The sequence below is a fragment of the Gallinula chloropus genome (assembly GCF_964237585.1).
Source record: "Gallinula chloropus genome assembly, chromosome: 29".
Taxonomy (NCBI): Eukaryota; Metazoa; Chordata; class Aves; order Gruiformes; family Rallidae; genus Gallinula; species Gallinula chloropus.
Window position 1 is genome coordinate 5258299 of NC_140114.1, and position 17258 is coordinate 5275556.

At 50.3% G+C, this 17258-nt stretch overlaps 2 pseudogenes across 2 annotated transcripts; both read left to right on the top strand.

Annotated features, from left to right (window-relative positions):
* Window positions 1-5132: 5132 nt before the first annotated feature.
* Window positions 5133-6057, top strand: LOC311202196 (olfactory receptor 14A16-like; annotated as a pseudogene). Its single transcript has one exon. The product of its transcript is annotated as an olfactory receptor 14A16-like (transcript).
* An 8003-nt stretch (window positions 6058-14060) lies between these two features.
* Window positions 14061-14985, top strand: LOC311202197 (olfactory receptor 14J1-like; annotated as a pseudogene). Its single transcript has one exon. The product of its transcript is annotated as an olfactory receptor 14J1-like (transcript).
* Window positions 14986-17258: the final 2273 nt, after the last annotated feature.

Below are 17258 nucleotides of genomic sequence, written 5' to 3' on the forward strand. Positions count from 1 at the left end.
TACCAGCAACAACCTCTAAAACTGCTAAACCTCCAGCAACAGGTGTCAAACAAAAGAAGTGAGGGCTTGAAGATATTCCTGGCTTGAAACCTCCACAGGTATCCCACTAGCAGCCCCTGTATACCATTGGGCTCAGGGCATTTCTTCCAAACTGTACCAGAGATAATATTCCTGATCCAAAAGCATCCAAATTTGAAACTGTAATTTATAATTAATTTATTATTAGTTAATTTATCATTTATAATTTATTCATAATTACAATTAAATTAAATGTCCAGTAATAACTCTAAACCAAATGTGTGAGGGCTGAAAACATTCCTGGCTTGAAACCTACCCAGATGGGACACTAGCAGCCCTGTTAACATTTCAGCTCAGGGCTTTCGGAGTCAAGGGTAACATCCTAACAGTGCCTGACATCCTTTTCAGGCTCTACATGTGTCCATCTTCGAAACCTCTAATCATCCAGCAACAGCTCCCAAACAACAGTGCGAGAGCTTAAAGATGTTACTGCCCTGAAACCTGCTCAGGGAGTGGACAAGCAGCCCCAGCAACCTTTAGGATCAGGGCATTCCTAGTGGGAGGAATGGTCCTAACAGTGCCTGATGTTTTTTTTCAGGCTCCACCAGTGTCCATATTTTAAACTTCTACATGTCCAGCAATAGTTCCTAAAGAAAAGGGGTGAGGGCTGAAAGAGGTTCCTGGCTTGAAATCTCCCTTGTTAGCACTCTAGCAGCCCCAGTAATATTAGGGCTCAGATTTCTCCTTACAAAGGTAATGCCATAACAATGCTTGATGTTATTTTTGGGCTCTCCAAGCATCCAACTTTGAAACTTCTAAACGTCCAACATTAGCTCCCAAATGAAAAGGGGCAAAGGCCAAAGATGATCCTGGTCTGAAACCTCCATAGGTCACCCACTAGCAGCAAGAGTAACATTAAGGCTCAGCACATTCCTAGCCAAGGCAACGACCCTACTGGTGCCTGACATCATTGCATGGCTCTGCAGTCCTCCACTTTTTAAATTGCTAAACTGCACAAATAGCTCCAAAACAAGAGGTGCAAGGGATGAAAGAAGTTCCTGGCCTGCAACCTCCCCATGTAGACTACAAACAGGACCACTGACCTTGTGGCTCAGGGCTTTCATAGCCAAGGGAAGAGGCCTTAAATGTGCCTGAAGTAATTTTCAGGCTCTACCAGCTTCCACATTCAAAACTGTTAAATGTAGAGCAATAGGTCTCAAGCAAAAGCTGTGTGGGCTGAAAACAGGTTCTTGGCATTAAACCTCCCCAGGATGCATACTAGAAGAACCAGTAACCTTGGTGCTCAAGGCTTTCCATTCCAATGGAATGGTCCTAACGCTGCCAGACATCTTTTTCTGGCTCTATCAGCATCAAGTTTCAAAATGCTAAATATCCAGCAATAGCACCCAAACAAAAGTTGTGAGGGATGAAGGATCCTACTGGTCTGAAACCTCCCCAGGTTGCACACTCTGAGAACCACTAACCTTGGGGCTCAGGGCTTTCCTAGCCAAGGGAACAGTCGTAACAGTGCCTGACGTCATTTTCCAGCTCTACCAGTACCAACTGTCAAAAGTGCTAAACACCCAGCAACAGCTCCCAAACTAAAGGTACAAAGGCTGAAAAACGTTCCTGACCTCATACCTCCCATAGGAGCACACGAGCACCCAGTAACTATGGGACTCCGAGCACTCCTTTTAAGGGAACAGTCTTTACAGTGTCTGACATCACTTTCTGACTCTACCTGCGTTCTACTTCAACAATGCTAAACATCCAGCAATAGCTCCCAAAAAAAAGGTGTGAGATCTGAAAGATGTTCCTGGCCTGAAACCTCCTCAGGTAGCGCAGTAGCAGCATGAGTAATCTTGAAGCTCAGGCTTTTCCTTTCCACAGGAACAGTCCTAACAGTGCCTGACGTCACTTTCAGGTTATATCAGCATCCAGCTTCAAAAATGATAAACCTCCCACAAGAGTTTCAAACAAACCTTGTAAGGGCTGAAAGATGTTATTGGCCTGAAACCTCCCAGGGTAGCCCACCAGCAGACCAGGTTACCCTTGGGATCAGGGCATTCCTAGCCACAGGAACAGTCCTAAATTGGACTGACATCTAATTCCGACTCTACCAGGGTCAAACTTAGAAACTGCTAAATGTTCAGCAATAGCTCCCAAACAAAAAGAGAAAGGGTCTAAAGAGGTTCCTGGGCTGAAACCTCCCACATTATTCCATAAAACATCACATATATAAACAAGTACTAAATACAAAAAAAAACCAGTCACCCTGGGGTAGGCATCAGAGCATGTGAGGCTGAGGATCTGGGGGATTTCACAGCAGAACTGGTCACCAGCATTGCCATGGCAGAGGGGGAGGGAACATGTCTTGGTTGTGAGCAGCACAGCATGGAGAAACCCACTGCAGCTCCCGTGTGTCTGCCAAGGGCAGGAGGAGGAAGTGGGGAATGAAGCTGTCATGGGACATTCTCTGCCTCTTTGCAGGAAGCCCTGTGCAAGGAGAACAAGGCAGTGAGAACTTGGGGCACAAAGACCTATCTTTTTTGATATCTAGGATCTTGTCTGGATTGTGGATTCCACTTCCCCCAGCTGCAGAGCAGAGCTTTGTAGATTTGTTTTTCCTAATTTTGTTCTTGTGAAACACCAAGAAATGCCCAAATGCTCACTTAAACCCCTTCCTTTCACAGGGGGAATAGTCCCCTCCCTGTCCCTGCCTGAGGGTCCTGTCTCATGTGGAGAGAAGGAAAGGGGATTCTCCTGTCCATCTCTGGTTTGATCAGGAGAGAGGAATCTGCTGGACAGACGGATTTCTCCCCAGCCAAGGGAGGGAACATCAGAGATGAGAACACATGAGGCCTGAGGCACCAGAGGGAGCCTAGAAGAACTGGTCTTCTCCTGCTGAGCTGGGACAGGCTCCTGGGATGGAGGGAGCTGATGGCAACACAGCAGTGCTGCAGAGAGACAGCTCTGCCCAGGAACAGCTCCTCTGCCAAGCACACAGGGCTGGGGACACTGCCTGTAGGCACCAAGGGGAGACCTGTGAGGCTGAGTGAGCTGACAGATGCTGAGAGCTCACTGGAGGAGAAATCTGCACAGCCTCTCCCTGGTATGCCTGTGGGTGCAGGGCAATGCAGGTTCTGTTCCTGGAGGGATCTCCTAAAGCTGGGACATGGGACAGTGTGTGGGGTCTGTCAGGAGGACAGGTTCTCTCTAGGTCCAGGAAGTGCTGCCTGGAAGGGATGCCCTTGTGCCCCATCAGAGGGACAGGGCAGGACAGCTGTCTTCTCCTGGGCATGCAGGCAGAGGTGTGAAGCAGTGTGTGCACCCAGGGGTGCCAGGTCTGTCCTTGTGAACAGGGTCCCTGCACCTCAGGAGCTTTGTGCTGGGGCAGGGACTCTGCTGCTGCCAGGGTCAGCACTCAGCCTGCCTGCTGGGCTTCCAGCAGCATCACCCCAGAGTGGCAAGTGACCCATGGAAGGACAGTGCAGGGTCCTTCTGCTGTCAGTGTGCTGCGTAGAACAGGTTTGCTCCCAGCTCCAGCTGATCCCTGGGAACTTCCCAGAGACTTTTCAAGAACACCAAGGATGCATTTTCCACTCCAGGTAAAGAGTCTTTACTTTGAATTTTTGGCTCCTGTTTGCTGGGTGGGAAGTGGGAGCTGAGCTTTTCTTGGTAACTTTGCAGCAGGCAGTGCAAACTCATTGGTCATTAGGACTTGTCAGAGCATCTCCTAAGCCCTGCACACACAGAGGTTCCCTGGGGCAGTGCCCTGATGCCAGGAGGGGTCTGCAGAGCAGAGCTGAGCAAAGGGCAGGATGGATGAGTTCTGAGAGCACAGAGCAGGAGGTGACATGGGCAAAGAGACGCAGCTGCAGGGACAGCTCCAGGCAGCAGAGGCATTGTCAGGGAGGGAGAAGGAGCTGCTCCCAGAAATGCCCTGGCAGTGGGGATTTGGGACCTCCCTGACATCCCCAGCAGTGCTTACACTTTCTCAAACTGATCCCCTGGTTTCTGCCATTCAGAACAAACTCTGCACTCAGAGTTCCAGTGTTACAGGCTGAGTTTTCTCATTGGCAACCCAACCCCCAGTGACTAAAACCCCCTGAGTGCCTGTCTGTCTGTCTGTCCCTGTCCTTCCAGCCTTGCCTGGACCATTTCTCACTGTTTCCCCTCCCGTACTTGCTGTCTCTGTCCCACCATTACTGTGGCTTTGGGCATTTCCATTGTTGGGGCTCTGGGCACTGTACTGACCCTCACTTCAGGACCCCCATCTGTAGGACTTGAACTTCCAGGGGGCTCCTGCTGGGCTGCAGCTGCCTCCCACAATGGCACCGCTCTCCCAGGGACTCTTGTGCCCCAGAGAGGAGCCCCATGCAGGAGACATCTTGGCACAGAGGCCGTGGCAATGCCACTCATCACCTGTGTGTGGGCAGCTGCACTGAGCCCTGTGTGTCCCTGGCTGGGAGTGGGGAGCTGAGATCCTCCTTGGGCGGGATGAGACCGCAGGAGGGCTTTGGAGCTCTGCCCTGTGAGACTGGATTCCTCAGCTCTCTGTGGGGTCCAGTTTCTTCTTCAGGGAACAGCAGGGTGTGATCACAGAGCGTCCAGCACAGGGCAGCTGAGAGCAGGGCTGATGGACAGAGCAGCTCTCCCCACTCTGCACTCAGGGGAAGGTTTCATTGGCACTGCAGCAGCAATGTCAGGCAGTTCTGATAGGAGAAACACTCCTCAGGTACAGGCAGGAGAAAACCAAAGCTCCAAAGCTCTGCTCTGCCATCAGGTCAGATTAGAGTGACTGTGCTGAAAAGCTCATTCCTATCCACAGGGGATTTAGTCTGAGATCACCCCATCCTTCTATTTACTGACTGCTGCCAGGCAGGACTGAGTTCTCATGAGCCCACAGCCAACCCTCCTCCCAGCAGTGGCACGTTCTAGCCAGCACAAAGCAGACCTCCCAAAAGGGACCTGCCAAAATCTTCCTGAATACAGAGAGTCAATCTGAGAAAAATTCTCTAAGAATTGGAAGTGTTTTTCCTGAAAGGAGAGTTCCCTAAATTCCCGCTGTGCCTTTTCCTCCTTGGACAGGTCCCCCCACTTGAGAGCAGCAGATGTCCAACAGCAGCAGCTCCATCAGCCAGTTTCTCCTCCTGGCCTTTGCAGACACACAGGAGCTGCAGCTCCTGCACTTCTGCCTCTTCCTGGGCATCTACCTGGCTGCTTTTCTTGGAAATGGTCTCATCATCATCACCATAGCCTGTGACCACCACCTCCACACCCCCATGTACTTCTTCCTCCTCAACCTCTCTATTCTTGACTTTAGCTGCATCTCCACCACTGTTCCCAAAGCCATGGCCAATTCCTTGTGGGACACCAGGGCCATTTCCTACACAGGATGTGTGGCTCAACTCTTTTTCCTTTTATTTTTGTTCTCAACAGAGTACTATCTCCTCACTGTCATGGCCTATGACCGCTACGTTGCCATCTGCCACCCCCTGCACTACGGGACCCTCCTGGGCAGCAGAGCTTGTGTCCACATGGCAGCAGCTGCCTGGGGCAGTGGGTCTCTGTGCTGTGCTGCACACAGCCAGTACATTTTCACTCCCCCTCTGCCATGGCAATGCCCTTGACCAGTTCTTCTGTGAAATCCCCCAGATCCTCAAGCTCTCCTGCTCAGATGCCTACCTCAGGGAAATTGCTCTCATTGTGGTCGGTGTCTGTTTAGCTTTTGGGTGTTTTGTGTTCATTGTGGTGTCCTATGTGCAGATCTTCAGGGCTGTGCTGAGGATCCCCTCACAGCAAGGGCGGCACAAAGCCTTTTCCACCTGCCTCCCTCACCTGGCCGTGGTCTCCCTGTTTCTCAGTACTGCCATGTTTGCCTACCTGAAGCCCCCCTCCATCTCCTCCCTGTTTTTGGACCTGTTAGTGTCATTTCTGTACTCAGTGTTTCCACCAGCAGTGAACCCCCTCATCTACAGCATGAGGAACCAGGAGCTCAAGGATGCCCTGTGGAAACTGATGACTCAATATTTATAAGCAGCAACCAGCTGACCATCTTATTCTGTGTGTTGGTGACCATCTCGCTCACATTAGGAGCAGTCTTTATTTACCAGGTTCTGTAGTTTTTTGTTCAGTTTGGTTTTGAATTTTTTTTGTTCATTCTATTTTGTCTAAGCCATAATAACATGTTCCCTGTTCATCCCATTCCTAATGCAGTATCTCCTGGTCTTGTGTGATCCAGACACTGTGTAATGTTGACCGGGATGTCTGCCTTGAAATGTGCACAAAATTTTCTTTATTTTTCTCCTGCCTTTTATAAAATATTTGCAAACACTTTTTTATCAGCTGAATCACTCGACTACCTGTCTGAAATGACAATGCTTTCCCACCAAGACAGAACAAGGATTTCCTGGAAGGGTACTATAGAATCACTTAGGATGGAATAGACCTTTAAGATCATCAAGTCCAAGCACAGACTAACCCCACCTTTTCCACCTTTAGCCCATGTCCTCAAGCACAAAGTCTACATGCCCTTTAAATAGGTCCAGGCGTGGTGACTGTACCACTTCCCTGGGCAGCCTTTTCCAATACATGCCCTTCTCTGGACACTCTCCAGTGTTGCCACATCTTTCTTGTAGTGAGGCACCCAAAACTGCACCCAGTACTCGAGGTTCAGCCTTACCAGAGCTGAGAATAATGGAACAATCACTTCCCTACTCCTCCTAGTCACGCTATTCCTGAAACAGGCAAGGATATTGCTTGCCTACTTGGCCACCTGGGCACACTTCTGGCTCATGTTCAGCCAGCTCTGCATTAACACCCCCAAATCCTTTTCCTCCAGGCAGCTCTCCAGCAACTCAGGCCTGTGGGGTTGCCAGGGGTTATTGTGACCAAAGTGAAGGACCTGGCACTTGGCCTTGTCAACCCCATAAATCTGCCTTCTGCCCATCGATTCAGCCTGTCCAGGTTGCTCTGCAGAGCCTTCCTGCCTTCCAGCAGATCAACACTCCCACACAATTTGGTGTCATCTGCCAATTTACTGAGGGTTCACTTGACCATATCATCGAGATCATTAATAAAGATATTAATGAGGATTGGTCCTAGCACTTAGCCCTGGGTAACACCACCTTTTTAAATCCATCACCAGATGGATTTAACTCCCTTAACCACCTTTGAAACTGCTAAATGTCCAGCAAAGGCTCCCAAAGAAAAGGTGAAAAAAAATTCTTTGGTTTAATATTTTGCTTACACTTATAAAAATTTTGCAAGCACATTTTCATCTTCTGAATCACGTGACTACTCGTCTGAAATGGCAATGCTTTCCCATCATGACTTCCAGGAAGTGCACTGTTGACAGCAGAAGAAATACTCACCTTCCCCTGTACCTGCATTACCATTAGTCTGTCTCTTTCATCTCCCTCGTCATTCAGGTGTTTCCACCTCTCCTGATAACATGGCCATGCCTAAGGGCATCTTTTCAGCAGACTGGCTGGACGTGTGCACTTCCCTTTGATCGCAGCTTCTCACCTCTGCTTGCTCTTTGGTCATTCAGATGGTGCTCAGCTCTCTGGTGTTGTCTTTCAGCTTCAGAGAGTTGGAAAGCTTCCCATCTTTCAGAAGTCTAATAAACTGTTCGGTCAGATTGTCTATGTGTTGATAAGTAAACTTTCTATAGCTCTGGTTAAAACTTTTCTGGGAGAGAATCTCCTCTGAAAGCCGACCCCCTTCACACTCTGCTTGGCCGTAGCAGGCAGCTGAGGAGAGAGGAATGTGGGCCTGGCAAAGAGTGGGATCCGGACCCTGAACTTCAGAAGAGCGAACTTCAGGCTGTTTAAGGACTGGTTGGCCAAGATCTCCTGGGAGGTGGTCCTTAGAGACAGAAATGTTGAGGACAGCTGGCGACTCTTTAAGGATGCCTTTCTGAGAGCTCAAGGGCTCTCTGTCCCTCTGAATAAGAAAGTCGGCAGGAGGCGAAGGAGGCCAGCATGGCTAAGCAAGGACCAAAACTGAGGGAAAAGAAAGGCAAATACAAGCTCTGGAAACAAGGGTGTGTTGCCTGGGAAGAATCCAGGGATGCTGTTGGCAATTGCAGAGCTGGGATTAGGAAAGCCAAGGCGCAGATGGAACTGAACTTGATGAGAGATGTTCAACAACAAGAAGGGATTTGACAGGTACATTGGCCAGAAGAGACAGGCCAAAGAGAGTGTAACCCCCTTTGGTGAATGAGAAAGGAGAATTGGCTGCAACTGATGTGGAGAAGGCTGAAGTACTGAATGAGTTCTTTGCCTCAGTCTTCTCTGGCAGCCAGGATTCTCATCATTCTCAAGTCCCAGAACCTTGCATCCCTGCACCTCTAGGTGGGAACTGAGGGGATTAAATCCCCCCTCACTGTAAGAGCAGAGCAAGTCCGAGACCACCTCATGAGACTGAATGTCTGCAAGTCTCTGGGGCTGGATGGCATGCATCCCAGGGGCCTGAAGGAGCTGCTGATGTGGTTGCTGAGCTGCTCTCCATCATATTTGAAAGTCGTGGCTATTAGGAGAGGTCCCTGGGGACTGGAGAAAGGGTCATGTCACTCCCATTTATAAGAAAGGGAGCAAGGAAGACCCAGGGAATTACAGGCTGGTGAGCCTCACCTCTGTGCCTGAGAAGATCATGGAACAGATCCTCCTGGATGACATGTTGGAGCACATGAGGGAAGAGCATGTGATCCGGGACAGCCAGCACGGCTTCACCAAGGGAAGGTCGTGCCTCAACAATCTGGTGGCCTTCTATGATGGAGTGACAGCATCGGGGGATAAAGGGAAGGTGACCGATGTCATCTACTTGGACTTGTGCAAGGCCTGTGACACAGTCCCCCACCACATCCTTATCTCTAAATTGGAGAGAAGTGGATTTGATGGGTGGAGCATCCAGTGGATAAGAAACTGGTTGACAGACCGTAGCCAAAGGGTGGTGGTCAATGGGTCTGTCCAGGTGGAGGCCGGTGACAAGCGGGGTCCCCCAGGGGTCTGTCTTAGGACCGGTGCTCTTTAACATCTTTATCAGTGACATGGATGATGGAATTGAGTGCACCCTCAGCAAGTTTGTGGATGACACCAAGCTGAGTGGTGTGGGTGACACAACAGAAGGAAAGGAGCCATCCAGAGGGATCTTGACAGGCTGCAAAGGTGGGCTGGTGTTGGGCTTTTCATTGGTAAGGAGAAAACCATTTTCTCCTGATCCCCTTTCCCTCTGTGGCTGCTATTCCAAACACACAGGCTTTGTTTCTCTCCATGCCAGTCCCTTCACTGTCTGCAGATAAACAGGCTCATTCCCAGGAGCAAAACGAGTCAGTGGAATTAGAAGGAGGCAAAGCAAGGTGGCCAATACGAGATGGAACATGCCTGGTCTCAGCACTGGCATGAAAGAGACCTTTCTCCTGCCAAGCACTTACTTGCAGACCCCCTCAGCACCATATTAACCCCCCACTAGAGTGGGATCTGGGGGGTAATATGGTGCTGGGAGGGTATAAAATGTTCTGGGGGGTTAAGAAGGGGTTGGACAGGGAGGGGAGGCACTTATTGTAGTAAGAGGGTGTGAGAGGTGTAGTGGTGGTGCCTGAGGGGAAATATGGTGGGATTTGGAGGGGAAAAGTCAGGGCTTTGGGGAAGTTATATGGGAATGGAGGTTTAGGGGTGTAATATGGTGCTAAACGTTCCAGCTCGACCAGCGTCCACCTTTCAACCTGTTAAACGTACAGCAGCACCTCCTGATGCCTCGGAAAGCCAGAAGCCAAACTCACCAGCCTTGGTGACTGTTCAGCAGGGGTTCTTTATGGCAGCTCTGGGCACACAGGGGATCGATCCTCCGAGTGTGTGTGCCATTCAAAGCCAAATTTCTCATCTTGATACAGATTAATTACACATACTCATTATCATTTCCACAAAAAGGCAGGGTTATGCAGATTTACATTCACTCCTCCCAGGTAGAGCACGCTCAGGGACACTTAGGGGGTCTTCTGGTGGTCTTCAGGGATGAAGGCTGGAAGTCTTCCTCGCTCTCAGCACATGCTCTTTCAGTTTCTCCATGGTTACCTGAGCTCAAAAACACATTCCTGCACCAACTAGTCAGGAACCCCTTTTTGATGAAAAAAAGATATACTCTGTCTCTGAATTGGTCGTTGGTCTCATTATTTATGACTCCCCTATCTCCACTTTCTCTAGTTTCAAGGCTGTTGCGCTGTTCTGGCTCAGTTTTGTAGCTGCTTTCACCAAACAGCTCACACAGTTACAGCCAAATTCTACTGAAATCCAAACCAAATATATTCTTAAAATACACAAATTAAAGTTATATTCATTATCTCAAGGTACATCTACATCAATCTATTCAGCATTATTACATTTCACTGAATCACTGGGCAACAACCTCCTCTGGGCAACCTTCTCTGGGCAGCAACCTTCTCTGGGCAACCATCTCTGGGCAACCATCTCTGGGCAACCGCATTCTCTGGGCAACCGCATTCTCTGGGCAACCACATTCTCTGGGCAACCTTCTCTGGGCAAGGTTCTCCGGGCAACCTTCTCTGGGCAACCTTCTCTGGGTATCAAGCTTCTTCCAGGTACTGGAAGCTGCAATAAGTTTCCCCAGAGCTTTGTCTCTGCAGGCTGAACAAGCCCTACTCTCTCAGCCTGTCCTCATAGGAGAGGTTTTCCAGCCCTCAGATCAGCTTTGTGGACCTACTCAGGACTCGCTCCCACAGCTCCATGTCCTACCTGTGTTGTGGCTCCAGATGTCAATCCATCAGATGTCAATTAAACCAAGTTAATTTCCATTTACACCCCTGGAATTCAGCTGGATGGGGGCTGAAGAAGTGGCCTTGACCTGCTTTCTCCTTCTTCTTCCCATCACTTGGTCAGGTTTGAGTGGAGACCAAAGGCAAGGGGATGTTATATTTTGGATCCTCTCTCTGAAGGCTTGAATCTGGCACTGAGAAGCTGCCTTTCAGCAGGGAAATTGGGATTCCCCCATGTCCCAAGGCTTTGCTTTGATTCTCTTGGCACACAAAACTCCTGGGTGGCTCAGGAGAACATGCCAGGACAGGGGAAGAAGAGCCATGCTTCTCTGAACCTTGGGTGAACCTTGGTGAGATGCTCAGGCCTGTTCCAGGGCAGTTCACTTTCTCCTTCTTTCTCCTTCTTTCCCATCTTTTCGATGAGCATGATGTTGTGTGGTGTGGGATATCCCTTGAGTCAGCTGGGGTCAGCTGTCTTGTCTGTGTCCCCCTCCCTACTTCTTGCTCACCCTTAGGTCTCACTGGTGGGGCAGAGTGAGAACCAGAAAGAACTGTCCCAGTGGAAACCAGTGCTGGAACAAATGGTGATGTCTTCCCAATGCTTGTCTTCAGGGAGCTGGTCACATGCCTTGTCTCTGTTACAGAGGTGTAGATGCCAGGCTCCTGCTTGGAGTGAGTACTGTCCTTTATTGGCCAACCTGGTCTGGCCTCAGATATGACCTTGCTTTGAGGTGCATGATAAACTAGAGCTCTCTGGAGCTGCTTTCCTCTCTGGCTTTTCCCATAAGCCTACAATCAAAATACCTTCTCCTTCAGCTGGATCCCTTCTTCTAGGGCACATTTCAGGGCACAGGCTGCTGGAGGTGTGGGTAGCAAGGGGACTGCTGGGGATTTGCAGCCTGACCTCCTGCCCAAAGTGAAACTACCACCTACACTGTGCCCAGGGGTGTGACACTTTTTGGAGCTGAGACCTGGAAACCTCCCTGCATGGGCATCACAGAGACCAGCTGATGTGGCCTCTGATTCCCAGCAGCACTCCTGGTCATGAGATCCCTCCTGAAGGTCCCCAGACACAACCCTCTCCCTCACAATGGCTCCATTACAGTTCTCAGTCACCTGCATGTGCCTTTGACCACTTGTGTACCTCAAAGGGCTTCACCTGAAGGACCAGCTCCTGGCCTCCATCTCCAGTCACTAGCTTGGCAGCTGAGATGAAGAGCTCCTGGACTGTCAGAGTTGAAGGAACATCTGGAAAGTGCTCTTAAACCTATGAATTAGTGTTATGTAGCCCTGAAGAGAGCCAGGAGTTGGACTCTATGATCCTTGTGGGTCTCTTCCAACTTGAGATGTTCTGAGATGATTTTGTGCATGATGAGCTGAGGCAAGAGGAATCCCACCTCCTGTGGGGTTTGGGGGGGCACAGGAGCTCAATCCCCCTACAGCTTCAGGGTCATAGCTGGAAGCCAAGATGCCTGCGCTGACTCCACTGAATCCCTGCCCCACAACCATCAAATGATGCCCTGCCTGTCACTGCCCACCTGTCTTCCTGAGGGGGAGCACTGAAACCTCCCGTAGACCCCACTCAGTGCATAGGAAGGAACTTTCAGGGGTGACTTCAGAAGGCTTCAGATTGTTTTCCCCATGCAGGATCCTGCTGCCTTTCCAGATCTGTCAGCCCTGGAGAGCCAGAGACATCTCCAGGGAGTGGCAGGTGCAGAGAAAGGGCTGCCTTGTGCTCGTCCTCTGCTGCTGCACTGAGCTGGCACCTGGGATGGAGGGAGCTCATGGCAAACAGGCTGTGTTGCACAGAGACATCTCTGCCCAGGAGCAGCTCCTGTCAGAACACCGCAGGGCAGAGAGCTCTGCCTGCAGGCAGCAAGGGCAGACAAGCAGTGCAGAGAGAAGTTACCGACAGCCAGGAGTGGGAAAAGGCACCGAGTTCACTGGAGGAGAAATCTCCACATCCTGTCCACAGTAAGTCTTTGGTCGCAGGGCACATCCTGGAGGGATCTGCCAGACCTGGCCCATCCTATAGCTGGCATGCAGGAGAAATTTGTGTCAGAATCCTGCTGTCAGAGGGTGATGTATGAGCCAGGGCTGCTCCCAGCTCCAGATCAAGCCCAAGACATTGGCTGAGGGTCCTTTGGAGGAAAAGCATCAAGGCAGCATTGACCTGAAAGAGAAGGAGGCTGGGTGGGTAGTGTGGAATGGGAATTTCTTTCTCCTTTGTGGAGAAGGGATGGAGACCCCAGTTCTTGTTACTACATCTCTGATCTTCTCCTTAGCTGCTTCAGGAGCAGGGATTGGGCTGGGCAGTGCCCAGCAACAAGGAGGGGTCTGCATGTCAGAGATGAGATGGGGTCTGTGAGCCATTCCATGGAGGACACATGGGGACAGAGGCCCAGTTCCTGGCAGGGACAGCTCCTGGCAGCAGAGACAGACTTGGGCAGGGAATGAACTACTGCAAACTCCATGGAAGGGACAAGTTGGTCACCTTCCTGCAATCAAAGGGTGCCTTCTGCGGAGCCAAACCAGGTCTCCTCTCCCACCCAGCAGAGCCTATTGCCCAAGGGCTATGGGATCTGGCCAAGAGTCACAGCCTCAGCAGGGGAACCTCAAATCTAGGAGAAGTGCCTGTGTCCTACAAGAGACACAGAACAAAGCAGACAAAAGCGACTGCCCTCCAGTGTCCCTGTCTGTGAGATGATTGCACAGCAGGGTAAGGAGAAGGCTGCACAGCATGCCCTTCTTGCTTCATTTTTTTTTAGAGCATTGCAGTTTTCTTTCCTGTTCCCCCAGCCCTTCGTGGTGCTTTTGGTGTCTAATATTTGAGTGTCAGTATGGATCAGCTTCTGCTCTGGAACCAACGCTGAATGTCCTGCCCTGGAAGAATCTACATGGGAACTAGGTCCACAAGCTGTGAGACATGATGTCATTCAGTTGGTAAGGGAGAGAAATTATCTGACATTTCTCATTCATCTCAGGGAGGGGGATTACTATGGGAAATGGTGAGTGGGTTTCCTCTAAGAAATCTCTGCTTAAACGAGGCAGGACTGAGTTCTCCAGAGCCCACAGCCAACCCTCCTCCCAGCAGTGGCACCCTCAAGCCAGCACAAAGCAGAGCTCAAAAAAGGGACCTGCCAAAAGTCTTTCTGAATACAGAGAGTCAATGTGAATTGGAAACTGTTTCCCTCAAAGAAGAGTTCCCTAACTTCTCACTGTGCCTTTTCCTCCTTGGACAGGTCTCTCCACTGGATGGCAGCAGATGTCCAACAGCAGCAGCTCCATCAGCCAGTTCCTCCTCCTGCCCTTTGCCAACACACGGGAGCTGCAGCTCCTGCACTTCTGCCTCTTCCTGGCCATCTACCTGGCTGCTCTCCTGGGCAATGGCCTCATCATCATCACCATAGCCTGTGACCACCACCTCCACACCCCCATGTACTTCCTCCTCCTCAACCTCTCGATCATAGACCTGGGCTCCATGTCCACCACTGTTCCCAAATCGATGGCCAACTCCTTATGGGACACCAGGGCAATCTCTCACTCAGGATGTGTTACCCAAGTCTTTCTGTTTGTCTTTCTCATTTCAGCAGACCTTTTTCTTCTCACTGTCATGGCCTATGACCGCTACATTGCCATCTGCCACCCCCTGCACTACGGGACCCTCCTGGGCAGCAGAGCTTGTGTCCACATGGCAGCAGCTGCCTGGGGCAGTGGGTTTCTTAGTGCTGTGCTGCACACAGCCAATACATTTTCCCTTCCCCTCTGCCCTTGACCAGTTCTTCTGTGAAATCCCCCAGATCCTCAAGCTCTCCTGCTCACAGACCTACCACAAGGAGATTAGAGTTATTGCTTTTAGCTTCTCTTTGGCTTTTGGCTGTTTTGTGTTCATTGTGGTGTCCTATGTGCAGATCTTCAGGGCTGTGCTGAGGATCCCCTTGCAGCAGGGACGGCACAAAGCCTTTTCCACCTGCCTCCCTCACCTGGCTGTGGTTTCCCTGTTCCTCAGCTCTGCCATGTTTGCCTACCTGAAGCCCCCCTCCAGCTCATCCCCATCCCTAGATCTGGGGGTTGCAGTTTTGTACTCAGTGGTTCCTCCAGCAGTGAACCCCCTCATCTACAGCATGAGGAACCAGGAGCTCCAGGATGCCATGTGGAAACTGATGACAGAATTTTTTAGGCACCAATAAACTGCCCATCATTTTCTGTATATCACTGACTGTGGAACTCACAGTAGTTAGTTTGATTTGGTTCAGTTTTTTCTTCTAGCTTTTCTATGTGGCAATAATGTGGTTCACATTCCCACCATTCCTAATTCAGTATCTCCATGTCTTGTGTGACCCAGATGCTGCATAGGATACGAGCTGCACTCGCTGGTTTTGAAACAAAATACAGGACCCAGAAGTGACTTGATTCTTTCTCTGAGCACTTCTCTGGAACTTCCTGAAGGCTTAGATCTGCTTGCAACATTGTTCTCAAGGACGTGCCCAGGAAAATGCTCTGGAGAGAAAACCTAAAGTGGGTGCAGTGTGGAGGCACATGGCAGTGTCCTCACACAGCCAGGCTTCTTGAAGGAGGCACGAAACACCAGCAGAGCAGGGTCTGGTCTGTTCCCGTCTTCTCTGGGCACCCAGGAGAAGCTGCCCCAGAGCGATCACAGAGTCAGGGAATCATTAAGGCTGGAAAACACCTCCAAGATCATCAATCCAACCATCCCCCTTACACCTATATTACTATCTAAACCACCCCCCTAAGTACCTCAGCCAATCTTTGCACTCACGCTCTTGACAGAAGGTGGGAGTATGTGTGTGTGGGATGGGGAGGAAGGCAGAAGAGACAATAAATAAGAATCCAGGTCCACAAGTCAGTCTTAAGCCAGACGTGATCATAACCAAACTGCCAGAAATGACCACCATTTCCAGCACTGACCTCTCTCTCCACTTGGAGAGGTTATTTGTCCCTCCACAGAAAGACACCAAAGGACTAGGAGAGAAGTCGACATCTAGACAGGCAGAGAGAAATGCAAAAAAAGTCTCGTGGATTGGAGATTAAGGCAGAGAGTTCACTTAGCAGATTCCATCACATGTGAAATCAATCAATTTGGATAAAGTAAATATTACTATGATGAATATTATTATTTGGATGTTCTTAGTCTTGTTCTTGTCTTGCTGTTTCTCTTGTATATTGTTGTTGTCATCATCACCATCACATTCTTTATTGTAATAATCAGTTTGTATCTCAAACCTGGAGGTTTTTACTTTGTCCTTTCATCCTCGTGGGGGTTGAGTGTCAATGAGTGGCTGCTTGGTGCTTAACGTCCAGCTGGGATTAAATCAGAACACCTGGTCTGGCCTTAAACACTTCCAGGGATGGGGCTTCCACAACATCTCTGGGCAACCTGTGCCAGTGCCTCACCACCCTCATAGTAAAGAATTTCTTCTCAACATGTAATCTAAACCTACCCTCTTTCAGCCTAAACCCCTTGTCCTTGACCCAGAGCCAGCCACAGCTTCTCTGGGAAACCTGGGTCAGGGCCTCGCCATTCTCACAGTGAAGACTCATTTCCATGTATCTAATCTTAATGCACCTTCTTTCAGGTAAAAAGCATTCCCCCTGTCCTCTATCCACACCCCCTTGTAACCAGTCCAGCATGTCGGTAGACAGGGCCTGGCGGTCGGAAGATTTCGGGCTGTACGGAAAGGTAGGACCCCCCCCTCTCCTTAGGTAACCAATAGTAGGTAGCCGGTGAGGTAAGCGGACGGAAGTGACATCCGATCCCTGGGGTATAAAGCCCCGCGCCCCTCTCTAATAAACGCCATTTGCCGTCCACCACATTGGTGTCTGCGAGCTGAATGGACTGTGCTGCCAGAGTGTGGCGCCGTTGCCATTCCTGAACCAGGTCGCCACGCCGTGAACGGTGACATCTGGTGCCGGAAACCGGGGAGACTCGCCTGCGTCAGGTGAACGGCGGCCGGGCGGCGGGACCAGCCCGGCGGAGGGGACGCCCTCGGACCCGCAAGGAGGATGGAAGCCCTTGTGAAGGTCGTATTGGTATTGAGTGTGCAGTGGGATATTGAGTGTAAGGTTAAAGATTTTATTCTCGCCGTTGCGAGACTTTTGAAAATCGGGGTCATTGACCAGCCGGTTGATATTCTCCATCCTAGGGTGTGGGTTAAATGTACTAAAGTTTTAGCCGAGGAAACTATGTCCTCCGGCAGTGGGAAAAATCTGAAATCATGGGGGAGAGTCGTGCAGGCACTCCAAAAAGCGATACAAGAGCAGGACACTTGGAGGGAGGCGAAAGAATGTTTGTCGGTCATCCCAAAAATTGGGAATCGGGGAGGCCACACAAACTTTGCAGCCCCCAGACGGTGATAAGCCTGCTGAGCCCAAAGATCGAGAGGGCGATATGCCTCGTAAAAGTTCGTGTAAAGTATCATTGTTTTGTTTTCCTCCAGCCCCT